At 47.8% G+C, this 13,027-nt stretch overlaps 1 protein-coding gene across 2 annotated transcripts in view; it reads left to right on the forward strand.

Annotated features, from left to right (window-relative positions):
* Positions 1-13,027, forward strand: part of AK8 (adenylate kinase 8) — a 138,102-nt gene that overhangs the window by 122,593 nt on the left and 2,482 nt on the right. The gene's annotated exons all lie outside the window — the stretch shown is intronic.

Here is a 13,027-nt window from a genome sequence, read left to right on the forward strand (position 1 = left end):
CCGCACCGGCTGCGGGAAGTGACTGGCGGATTCATCCGGAGGCTTGTCAACCGTCTTTAAACATCAAGCCAGCGGGTAAACCGAGCCCAATGTAAATTAATTCTTGTCTTACGGGCCCCCCTTTCTCTGTCCCCATGAATATTTCATGGCGGGCAGCATAAATATTAATTCTAATAGCTCTGCACAGTGGTTATTATTTCTGTTTTATGACAAATATTCATAAAATATTCAGGACCCTTTTTTAGAACATTTACACACTTGATTGTGAATTTTCCCAGTTTCTCGGGGACACTGTAAACATATTGGGGTTCTCTTGATGGGCTTTCCCCCCCTTAATTAATACCGCTGGTTATTAATATTTAATCCAATTTTAGTTTTGTGGAGAAGTAAAAGCTATTAGATTGGAGGGCGGAAGGGATCTTCCCCTCTTCCGTCGGTGAAATGGGAGAGTCTGTTTCTCTTTGACACCTGGGTGATCTGACAAAGGATGACCTCCCTGCCTTTTTATCTGGAAAAAAATATCTATCTTTTCTGCGTGTGTCTGTTCTCCCCTTACTTTTTAACTGAGAGCTCTGGCGGCAGCCCAACTTGCTGTAATGAAATTCTTCACTGCAATATTTATGCAAGGATTTAACATAATTTTGGAGTAATTAAAGTGTGGGTTTAACAAACACAGTGGCGGATTCCTCAGGCAAGACAGCTGTGACTGGGGATGAAGGATCTTTTGGAATCCACGTTATTTATCTTTAACCCTCCGATGCCTGCAGCTGTGCATGGCGTCCCCAAGGAGACAGACAGAGGAGGGGGCTCCCAGCCCAAGGCAGCTGGTGCCCGTCAGGTGGCGGAGGACACAGGTGAGGTGGTAGCTTTGGCCCAAGGGAGTCTGAGGTGGGGTCAAGTGAATCTTAAGGCTGGGGGGGAACAAAGACAGTGTGGACCTCACCCTATTTGCACCCCTCCCAAATCCCTTCAGGGCTCCTTTTCCATTTTCTGCTTCTCACCAGAGGCTTCGGGAATGTTCTAACAACCGCAAGGAACAAGTGATATCATTTTACATGAAGGAAGATCGTGAAAGAGCGACCTAGAGTCAGCCAGGCCCAGACCCCAGTCTGGAGGCACCACTTCACGTCTTGGGAGCCTGAGTTTTTTCATCCTGGAGATGGGCAGGATCACAGGACCTCACTTGGATTAAATAGGACAAGACACCCGTGCAGTGAGCTTATTAGTGCAGATGCCTGGCATGTAGAAATTATATAACGGTTTGCAGTGATGATAATGATGGTGATGCTGGAGATTCATGTGCGGCAAAGGGTTAAAATTGAAGCCAAGAAGTAAAATGCTTTTGGCTAGACAGATTCGTGGAGGAAACTTCCAGCTGTGGAAGGTGTTAAAGCCAAAGGTTTTCTGCAGCACCTTATTAAAAAATATCTGGTGGAAAAGTCGAGTGGAGATTCTGATGGTGGCTGGGAGATGCTTATGTGGCTCTTCACAGGGCAGGTCTTCCCGCACCATCTGTCACTGAGGGAAACTGGCTTTGAGAAAGGAAACCTCGAAATTAGCTCACCTCACCCTCCCTCGGCTCCCTGTCTCAGGGGACCTGTGACAAGGGGATGCACTTTCCCAGGTGGCCCAGGGGTCCAGATCTTGTACACTCTGCTCTCTGTCCTTGGAGCAAATTCCTGCTCCTAGAGCAGTGCCCAGGGCAGGTCTGCCCAGTAGCAGGGTGCCAAGAGGGAGGCATGTGATGGAGGCCTCCCTGGAAGAGCACCTGCCCCATCTCCTGCCTCAAGTCCCTCCCAGCCGATCAACTTAGAGTGGAGGAAGGTGGCTCTGACTCCAACTGACTCTGCAGCACAGCCCAGAGGGCTAAAACCTAGATACGTGTTCCGAGTTTGGGGTTTGTGCTGAGCGGTGGATGCCAAGGCCCCCCTTCCTCCCTCCTGCGTCCCTCCTCCCTTCCTTTCTTCCTCCATCTTTCAGCAGATTCATGATGGGGTGCTGTGCTCAGCTGCATGAATACTGTGGCTGGCTGCCTGGGTTGGCATCCTGGCTCCATGACTGTGTTAGGTGAAGTTCTCCAGAGAAATAGGAACAATCAATGTGCATTATATCGGGAGAAAAAGATTCTTTATAAGGAATTTTGGCTCATGTGATTATGGAGACTAACCAGTCGCAAGATCTGGGGGTTAAGTCCGCAAGCAGGAGCTTCAGGAAGAGCCAGGAGGCAGGAAGGCTGAAGTGGGGTCCAGTGAGGCTTTAGGATGGGGGCACAAAAGCAGTGTCAATCCCATCCCCACCCCACTAGATCTGAAGGCAGGAAAAGTCAGTGTCCTTGATCAAAGGCAAGCAGACACGAGGAATTTCCTGTTATTCAGGGGCAGGTCAGCCCTTTTGTTCTATTGGACCTTCAACTGATTGAGTGAGGCCCACCCACACTAGGGAGAGCAATCTGCTCCATTCATTCCACTAATTTTTCTAAAAAATTATTTTATTGGAGTACAGATGATTTATAATACTGTATTAAATTCTCCTGTATTCCACTGATTTAAATGATGAGAGACACTCTCACAGACACACCCAGAATAATATTTGACCAAATATCTGGATACCCTGTGGGCCCATTCAAGTGGACACACCCAGTTAGCCATCACGGCCACCTTCTAGCTGGGACACTTCGACAAGTTAACCCTCTCTGTCTCTCGGGTTTTCTTCACCTGCTGTGAAGGAAATGATGATAATCCCCTTGTAAGGACATGATGATAATCCCCTTGTTAAGGTCATGATGAGGAGCTCTGACCTAAGGTAGGTCAAGCCTTAGAAGACTGCCTGCCATGTAGGCCCCATGGGTGTTCAGTCTTATTATCACAGTAAGCAAATGGTATGAATTTTCATATTTAATCCTTAACTCTGTGAGGTACTTTTGTTTTTTAATCCTTGTGTATGGAGACTCGGATGGTAGGACAGCTCCCACAGTGAGCTGGCAGGTGGCACTGGAGCTTGAACCCAAGTCTTTCTGACCTCGGAACTCATGTCCGGGCCTGACAGCCTGGGGGAGGACAGGCTTGCACACAGGAGGTTGCATTCATTTCAGTGGGACCGAATACTTTGAGGCCCATGGTGACTTTCAGGGCACCTGTCTCAGGTGGAGTTCCCCCCGGAAGCAGAGGCTAAAACAGCCATGCGGTGGGAAAGCTCAGTGAGCAGATAACAGCTGAGCTGGGCAAAGGGACCGAAGCTGGAGGAGGCAGGCTGACCCAGCCTCCTTGATTCTGTGGGGGCTCCTTGCAGGGGAGGGCTGCGTTGGGCAGGCCCTGGTACCCCTCTGTGCTTACTCACTGGCCACGGGCCACCCCCAGAAGACTGTGACCCTGCTCAAAACCTTGGGTTAAAAATGTCCATCAGTTGGTGAATGAATAAACAAAATCTCGTCCAGCCATACCACGGAACACCATTTGGCCATAAAAGGGGATGAAGTTCTGACACATGTTACGATAGGGACAAATCTTGAAAACACAGGCTGAATGAAAGATGCCTGGCATGTAGGGGCACATGGATAGTCTGTTATTTTTATGTGTTAAGCATTTGATATGCCATATGTTTAACCTTTAAAATAACCTTGTAAGTTCCTCTTTTTTTTTTTTTTTCATTTTCCTAATTGCAGACTGGAAGGGCCATGCCTCATATGATTCTGTTTGTAGTATGTGTCCAGATGGAGCAGATACACAGAGACAAAATCCAGACAAACAGTCGCCAGGGACTGGGAGCTGGAGGGTGGGGAGGGCCTGGTCACGGGTACAGTGTTTCCTTTGGGCATGATGAAAGTCCCCCAAACTTACACTGTGTCAGTGCTTGCCCTCTTTGTAAATCTAATACACTAAAAAGAATTATGTTGTATACTTCTGAGGGGTGAATTGTATCTTAGTTCACGTGTGCATGTTAAGTCACTCGACCCAGGGATCGAACCCGGGTCTCCCGCACTGGGGGCAGACGCTTTAACCTCTGAGCCACAGGGGAGCCCCTTAAGTCACTTCAGTCGTGTCCAACTCTGTGACCCTATGGACGGTGGCCCACCAGGCTCTTCTCTACGTGGATTCTCCAGGCAAGAATACTGGAGTGGGTTGCCATGCCCTCCTCCAGGAGATCTTCCCAACCCAGGGATCAAACCCACGTCTCTTACGTCTCCTGCATTGGCAGGCAGGTTCTTTACCACTAATGCCACCTGGGAAGCCCCACCGTATATCTCAGTAATCATATTTAAAGAAAAAAAGAACACGGGGCTCAAGTCTTGCAAGGTATTTACAGCTGGAAGAGGTCAGCTGATCTCACTCCTTACAGCTGACACACAAATTCTTTCTCGAAGAGGGGTCTGCTGGAGCATCCGGGTGTCAGCCACACCACGGGGCCCTGAATGTTCACCAGCCCCGATGTTCCTCTGGGACTGAACTGGGGTCCACATCGGCGTACTTAGTGGTTGACCAGCTGTTGATCAGCTGATCAGTGGTTGATCAGTATTCCCACCGTCAGAGGGGACCCCGAGGCAGCCAGCAGTGGCTGCAGGCACTCTGAGCACCTGAGCACTCTCGCCTACTCTGAGCACAGGTGGAAGGAGCAGTGTGGCTCCCGGCCAGCGGCCAGGGATGACAGGTCTCCAGGAACATGCAGGAGCCTCTCACAGAGGAGGAGCCCAGCTGGGTGGTGAGCCAGGCCCCTCAGACACAGACCCGGAGCTGAAGGACGACCAAGGGAAAGGCAGTGAAGAGTGAGGGTGACCAGTGGCCCCTGAGAGCCGCTGTGGCTCCGCCCAGCTGAGTGCCCCGTAGCGATGGCTGACTTGCTGAGCATGAGTGGGCACGAGCAATGTGGGGCAGTGTTGGAGGGAGTTTGGACACTGGGCCTGCGTGGATCTGAGCAAAGCCAGAATTTTCAGAGTCCTGGTGTCCACACACATGCAGGCTGAGAGCCATTGGTATAGATGGCACCCTGACTGGGCACAGGCTGGCTAGTCTTGGAGTGAGGCTCTGGCTTGCTTTCCACGTATCTACTGTCATCTTCAGCTGAAACTCATTTGCCTTTCTCTTTGGGAAAAGTTTGCAGAACTTTCTGGCTTCCAACGACATGCGGTTCATGACCGTCCAGGAAGGGTCTGGGTGGCCACGTGCAGAGGAATTATTCTCTTTCTTCCCAGTGGTGATGGAGGCAGGCATTTTTAGAGGACTCAGGAATGGAGGCCGATTATGCAGGAATCTGACCCTCGGGTCACTCTCCTTGCACCAGACTGCTGCATTTTTGCATGGCGTGTGCTGTACAGCCAGGCGTGCTCACTAATTTCCCAGTTAATGACAGTCATGGAGACTGTTCTCCCTGCCCCTGGAGAGATTTTAGACACTGGCAGGGTAGATCTGCCGCTATCAATTATGAACAGTTTTAAACAAGAAATGGCCAGCCGGAGCCTCGTTTTTTTGTTTTTTTTGTTTTTTTTTAAGGAGCAGGGAGGGGACACTACAGCTGCTACCAAAGGGCAGGAGGCATGGTGCGTGGGGGTTTAAAACGAGGTTGAGATGTCTGGCCTTTTGTTTTCAAATTGTTCTCTTGTCAGAGTGAAACTTATGCATAGTGAAAAAATTAAACTCTGGCCAGGGCCTTCCCTGGTCTCTAGGGCAGCCTTGCATCCAGACTCCGTGCAGCGTCACGTTCTCCTGTGCACCGTATTTTAGGACGGTCATGGTGGCAATCTGCAGCCTGCACCCGCGGCCAGGAAGGCCAGGGACTGATCCCATTGAGCTGATGGCACCCGTCCCCGTGAGATGGAATCTGGCCTTCCACAGCATCACAGCCGGCTCCCTCCCGTGCGAATCCGTTCATTCGCTGCACGTTTATTCAGTCCTCACCTCTTCCCTGCACGAGGGCATAGCACAGACCTGACGACCCAGCACCTTGTCTTCAGACAGCTCACCCCAGGGTACTCAGAAGTGGGGATCCTTCTGCAGCTGGCCCAGTTCTTATTGTTCTAAATCCGGTTTTTAAACACTATTTTCATTTATTTATTTGGCTGCATCAGACCTTCGTTGCAGCACGTGGTATCTTTCACTGTGGCACGTGGGCTTCGGTGCCCCACAGCACATGGGATCTTAGTGGATGGAACCCACAACCCCTGCTTCGCAGGGCAGATTCCTAACCACTGGACCACCAGGGAAGTCCCCTTGCTTGTCTTTTGGTTTCGGATAGTTTGTGCACAATTTGCTGCCCTCTCTAACCACTCTCTGCCACGTCATCTTTCTTCATGCTGTTCTCGGCTACATCCAGCTTTCACTCCCACGAGCGTCCTCCGAGAGCATACACTTCTCACGCTGCCATCCCCAAACGCAGCCGCCTCTAGACGTGCCGCTGCCTGTCCCTGACCCTGGCCTGGGGGAGGCCTTGTCCTGGGGAGTCCACAATGATGGTTACGCCTGCTTTCTGCTACCTGATGGCTCCACAGCTCACTGTCACGTGAGAATTGTTTTGTGACGGCTTCGACGTTGCCTCCACTCTGATGTGTCAGGGCACAAACTAAAGATGAACAGACCATTCTAGTGTTTTGTGTCACTTTGCTTTTTTTCTCTCCCTTCTCTCTGTTCTCTGTTTCACTGGCAATCATTGCGAAGTTCCCTTTGAGATAAGACCCCTTGATTATTCCGGAGCCCGAGAGCCGCTGTTCCCTGCGCTGCAGCCGCACAGGAGGGCTCTGAGTGGCAGAGCTGAGTCCTGGTTTAAAGTGCAGACGGTGCTGCTGCCTTCCAGACGGCTCAGCGCACCCTCTGGGCTTTGAAGACACAGGAGAAGGAGGAGGCGTTCAAGCCTGTTTCAAGAAATGGTTTTCCTGGACAGATTTTCCCAATTTGAATATCAAATTTGGAAATGGAGGTTACTAAGGGATCTATTTGTGCCTCCTCCTGTATGTTGTTAGTTGTATATATAATTCACATTTTTATGTATTCTCGATGCAAATCCAATCCCTTATCAGGTATAGGTTTCACAAATATTTTCTCCTTGTTTATGGTATCTCTTTTCATTTCTGTAATGTTTTTTGAAGAGCAGAAGCTTTCAATTCTTGGGCTTTTAATAAAATCTAATTTATTAATTTAAAAATCTATGGCTCATGATTTTGGTGTCATATGTAGGAAATGTTTAACCCAAGGTCACAGATTTTCTTCTAGAAGTTTAATAGTTTTAGGTTTATATTTTATCCATGATTTATTTTGAAATAATTTTTGTAGATGGCGTGAAGTGTGGGCCAAGATTATTATCATTATTTGCATATGAATGTCTAATTATTCCAGCACCGTTGGGTGAAAAAAAGATCTTTCTCCTTTGAATTGTGTTGGTACCTTTGTTGAAAAGATCATATTTGTACGAGTCCATTTCAGAACAGAACAGAACAGAACAGACTCTTGTTCTGTCTTTTTAATCCATCTGTCTAGCCTTTGGCTAACATGCACACTGTACTACTGCAGCTTCATAGTAAGCCTTGAAATCAATTGGTTCTTCTTTTTCAACATTTTTAAAGTGATTCTAATTCTTTTTCATAAACATGTTCCATATAAAATTGACTTGTGTGGAATCTTAAAAACACCTTCTTGGAATTTTGATTAGAATCGTATTGAATCTGTAGATCTGTTAGGATTGACATTTTAACCGTATTGAGCCTCTGAGTCCATGAACATGGTATAGCTCCCGATACGTATTTAAGTCTTTGGTATCTTTCATCAGTGTTTTGTAATTTTCACCATACGGATCTTATACGTATTTTGTTAGCTTTACATCTAAGTATTGTAAATGGTACTTTAAAATTTTAATTTCCAACTGTCTATTGCTAGTATCTTGAAAAATTGTTTTACTTTTTCTTTATTGATTTTGTATCCTGTGTATTCACTAAACCCACTTATTAATTGTAGTAGCCTTTTTAAAGATTCTTTAGGGCTCTAATTAGATGATTCTGTCATCTGCAAATAACAGTTTTATTTCTTCCTTTTCAATTTGTATGCTTGCTATTTCTTTTTCTTGTCTTATTACACTCTCCAGGACTTCCAGTAAGATGTTGAATAGAATTCATGAAAATGGACATTCTGCCTTCTTCCCAATCTTAAGGGAAAAGCACTCAGTCTTTCACCATAACATATGATGTTAGCTGTAATTTTTTGGTAAATTCCCTTTATTAGATTAAAGAGGAAATTTCCTTCTATTTATAGTTTGCTTAGAATATTTACCAGGAAGTGACATAAAATTCTGTAAATTGCTTTTCTACATCTATTGAGATGATTATATAGTTTTCTTCTTTACTCTCATAATATGGTTATGTGTTAGTTGCTCAGTCGTGTCCAACTCTTTGCAACTCCATGGATTGTAGCCCACCAGCCTCCTCTCTCCATGGAATTCTCCAGCCAAGAATACCAGAGTGGGTTGCCATTTTATACTCCAGGGGATCTTTGCAACGTTAGGTATCAAAACCAGGTCTCCTGCATGCTGGCAGATTCTTTACCATCTGAGCCACCAGGGAAGCTTATACTGACTGATTTTTGAATATTGAACCAGATTTTCATTACTAGGCTAAACCTCATTTAGTTGTAATGTAGTATTCTTTTTTATGTGTTGCTAGATTCAATTTGCTAATATTTTATTGAGTATTTTTTGCCTCTGTATTCATGAGGAATATTGGTCTATAGTTTTCTTATAGTGTCTTTGTCTGGCTTCTGGTATCAGGGAAATGCTGCCTGATAAAACAAGTTGTGTTCTCTTATTTTCTATTTTCTGAGTTTTTATAGCATTGGCATTTTAGTTAGTGTAGAGTTAATACTATCAGCCCTGGGTGTCCTTTGGAAGGACTGATGCTAAAGCTGAAATTCCAATACTTGGGCCACCTCATGCGAAGAGTTGACTCATTGGAAAAGACCCTGATGCTGGGAGGGATTGGGGGCAGGAGGAGAAGGGGACGCCAGAGGATGAGATGGCTAGATGGCATCACCGACTCAATGGACGTGAGTCTGAGTGAACTCCGGGAGTTGGTGATGGACTGGGAGGCCTGGCATGCTGCAATTCATGGGGTCGTAAAGAGTCGGACACAACTGAGAGACTGAACTGAACTGGACTGAATACTATCATGTGGTTCATTTTTTTTAATTCACTTATTTGGCTGCACTGGATCTTGCATGTGGCAGGAATGATCTTTCTCTAGTTGCACCACATGGGCTTCAGAGTACATGGGCTCAGTAGTTGTGGCACACAGCACGTGGAATCTTAGTTCCCTGATCAGGGATTGAACCCACATCCCTGCACTGGAAGGCAGATTCCCAACCATTGGACCACCAGAGAAGTCCTGGTTCATATTTTTCAGTCCATTCATTTGTTTGTATACATATGTACATTCAAAACCTCATTAAATGATAAGTTTTTTTTCAAGGGCGGAAATCCCCCTCCCCCCACCTTCATCATAATATCTACACACTGCACCATAGTGCTTCTTTTTAACAGTGTTTCTTGATTTGTATTTATTTGGCGCACCAGCTCTTAGTTTCGGCATGCAGGATCTTCAGTCTCCCTTTGTGGCGTGTGGGGGCCAGTTCCCTGAGCAGGGACTGAACCTGGGCCCCCTGCATTGGGAGCACAGAGTCTTAGCCACTGGTCCACCAGGAAAGTCCTGTAGCACTTATTTTTTATTGTGGTAAAATACACACAACATGAAATTTGCTGTTTAAACCATCCAGCGTACATTTGAACGGTGTTAAGTACGTTCTTGTGCAACGCATTGCCACCATCCATCTCCAGAACTTCTCCACCTTCCCAAATGGAAGCGGTCTCCACTAAACAACAACCTGGGATTTCTCCTTCTTCCCAGCCGCTGGCGCCCACCATCTGCCTTCTGTCTTCATGAATTTGACTAGTCTACACACTTCATTTAAGGGGCATCATACGGTATTTATCCTTTTGTGTCTGACTTCTGTCACTTAGTGTAACGTCTTCAAGGTCCGTCCATACTGTAGCAGCGGTCAGGATCCATTTCTTTCCAAGGCTGTCTAATAGTCCACTGTGGGTGTATGTCTCGTTTTGTTTATCCACTCATCTACTGACGGACATGTGGGTTTTTGCCCTTTGGCTCTTGTGAATAATGCTGCAGTGAACTTAGGTGTGCAAATATCTGTTCAGTCTCTGCTTTCCCTTGCTCTTGTGAATAATGCTGCAGTGAACTTAGGTGTGCAAATATCTGTTCAATCTCTGCTTTCCCTTGTTTTGGGTGTATGTCAGAAGTGGAAAGGCTGATCACACATTGCACCATTGTACATTCTTACTGCAAGGCACAAGGCTTGCACTTCCTCTGCACCCTCATCAACCAACCCTGGTTATTTGCTGGGTTTTTGATAATAGCCCTCCTGATGGGTGTGAAGTGGAATATCATTGTAGTCATAGCAAGAGTGGGTCAAGAGAGCCCAGCAGCCATCGGGCATCTGACGTCAGTGTCCTGGGTGACAGCCTATGAGTCCTCCCCTCTTTGGGGCTCAGTTTCCCCATCTTGTACACTGAGCAGACTGGATCAAAGCTATGGTTCTAAGAATTGACTACATACTACAGTCACTTGGGGAGTTTTTCAAAATCTCCATTCCCAGACCTTACCTCGAGCCAGTTATAGCAGAATCTCGAGGGCTGGGGCCCAGGTCTCAGTATTCTCAGAATTCCCCTGATGTTTCCAAGGTTTGGCCAAAGTGAGACCTGAGGGTACAGCCAAGCTCCCCACACCTGCCCAAGCATAAGAATCACCTGAGCTGCTGACTTACAAATATAGGTCTCCCAGTCCCTCCCCTGGAAGTTTTGGCTTGGTAACTCTGGGAGGGGTGCCCTGTATTTATTTTTTTATATAATTTTTATTAAATCATTGGGAAAGACCCTGATACTGGGAAAGATTGAGGGCAGGAGGAGAAGGGGCAACATAGGATAAGATGGTTGGATGGCAACCATCCAACTCAATGGACATGAGTTTGATTGAACTCTGGGAGATAGTGAAGGACAGGGAAGCCTGGCGTGCTGCAGTTCATGGGGTCGCAGAGTCAGACAAGACTGAGCGACTAAGCAACAACAACAATAGCTGGTTTATAATCTGTGTCAGTTTCAGGGTCAGAATCTGTATTTTAGACAAGCCCTCCCGATGATCCTTAACATCAGACAAATCTGGGAAACACAGGATCAGAGCGGCCCTTCTCCAGCCGCAGTGTACGCACAGATCACTGTGGATCTTATCAGCACTGGTCTGCGATTCAGTGGGTGGGCCATGGGGCTTGAGTCCCAGCTGCTGCTGCTGCTGCTGGTCTGGGGATCCCACTTGGAGCAGCGGGGGATTAGAGGCATGCACCTTCCATCTCCCTCCTGAGGCAGCCCTGAAATTCTGCAAACCCCGAAGCAGGTGGTGCCCCTGGTGAATCCAGGCATGTAGACCAGGAATGTCTCTGCCCAATGCACCCTGCTCGGACTCTTCTCTGCTTTCACATTCTGTCTTTCCTGGCTGTTATTGTAAATGAGCAGCATAACACCCCAAACCAGCAGGTGGGGGCCCACACAGGACCGTGCACCTCCACAGAGCTGCGTGGGCTCCCTGCTCCTCTCCCCAGCACCTGGCTCTGACATCAGGGTGCGTGAGCCTGGCTAATCAGAAGCTTCCAGCCTCTGGAAACCCAGCTCCTCTGTAGCGAGGCTTTTCCCAAGGATGTGTTTCAAGTACCAATTTGGTGTCTGTGCGCTTCTGATCTTGCCAGCCTTTCACAAGGCTTTCTCTTGAATGACAACAAATGGTCTTCATATGCTGGGTTAAAAATCTTTCAGTTGGGGCTGTTTGTTTATGAAGCAGCATCTATTATCACGGATTTCCAAACTAGCTTCCTTTCTACTGGCGTCGGCATCCAGAGCTACACCGTCAGCCCCCAGCCGTGGTGACAGACGCGTTTCGGTGTTGCTGTTGGGCCTCGGGAGTTCTGGGGGTACAGGGGGGGCAGCATGTTTGGAGCGTAAGGGATGAAAGCATATGGAAAACGCCTGTGCACCCTGTGCTCCGACGCTCCCGACTTTGTGTGTTTTATTTGGTGGCTCTTATCCTGGGAATGGAGATCTTTGTCAGGAACGTATGCGGGGAAGATTTCCATGGCTGCTGCCACACCGCCCCCTCCCGCCTCCCCTCCCCGGGATGAGCTCGCTTGGTGTGGTGGTAGCTTGCAGCTTTCACCAGATACCAGCTCCTTGGCAACTGGGCAGATGTGAGCCTCAGCAAACAGCATGGGCAAAGCAAGGGAAAGAGAAGAAAGGGAGTGGGAGATGCCAGTCTTGAACGGAGAGTATTTGCCTCACATTTGGTTTACTTTTTGTAGGCAGTAAAGTGTCTGCCTATAATGCAGGAGACCCAGGTTCAATCCCTGGGTTGGGAAGATCCCCTGGAGAAGGAAATGGCAACCCACTCCAGTATTCTTGCCTGGAGAATCCCATGGATGGAGAAGCCAGACTGAGCGGCCAGACAACAACAGGCTGATGTGCCACGTATCCATTCATCCTCTCCTTCACGTGTGTTTCCTCTGAGTGCTTCCCAGGTCTCAGGACGCTGGTCAGGGGCTGATCATTGATCTGGCCCTAGAGGTGACACCTGGGCCCAAGAGGCTGGTCTGGGGCCCCTGGGGACCGGGGCCCTACTGGACCCATCAAAGCTTGGCCTCTTGGCAGCCCCATCAGCACATCTGGTGAATTCCTGGGGGAGGGGAGGGCCTTCTTTTGTTCACCAGCTTGGGGGAAGGCAGAGGATGCATGCTGAAGACTCCCACCCAAGAGTGAAGGCGGGAAAGCTCTGAGTACAGCAGGCACTCCATAAATGCACGTATGAATTACAGCAATGAATAAACAGTAAAGTGAGCAACGGAATATTCCAGAACTTATTAAAAAAAAACTGAGATGGTTTGACCCTAGAAGGCAGGGCCTGGATTAGACCTGTGTGCAGGAGCCAGAACACGTGGTCTTTTGGCCT

This window comes from Bison bison, unplaced genomic scaffold (assembly GCF_000754665.1).
Source record: "Bison bison bison isolate TAMUID 2011002044 unplaced genomic scaffold, Bison_UMD1.0 scf7180017864375, whole genome shotgun sequence".
In the NCBI taxonomy this organism is placed as follows: domain Eukaryota; kingdom Metazoa; phylum Chordata; class Mammalia; order Artiodactyla; family Bovidae; genus Bison; species Bison bison.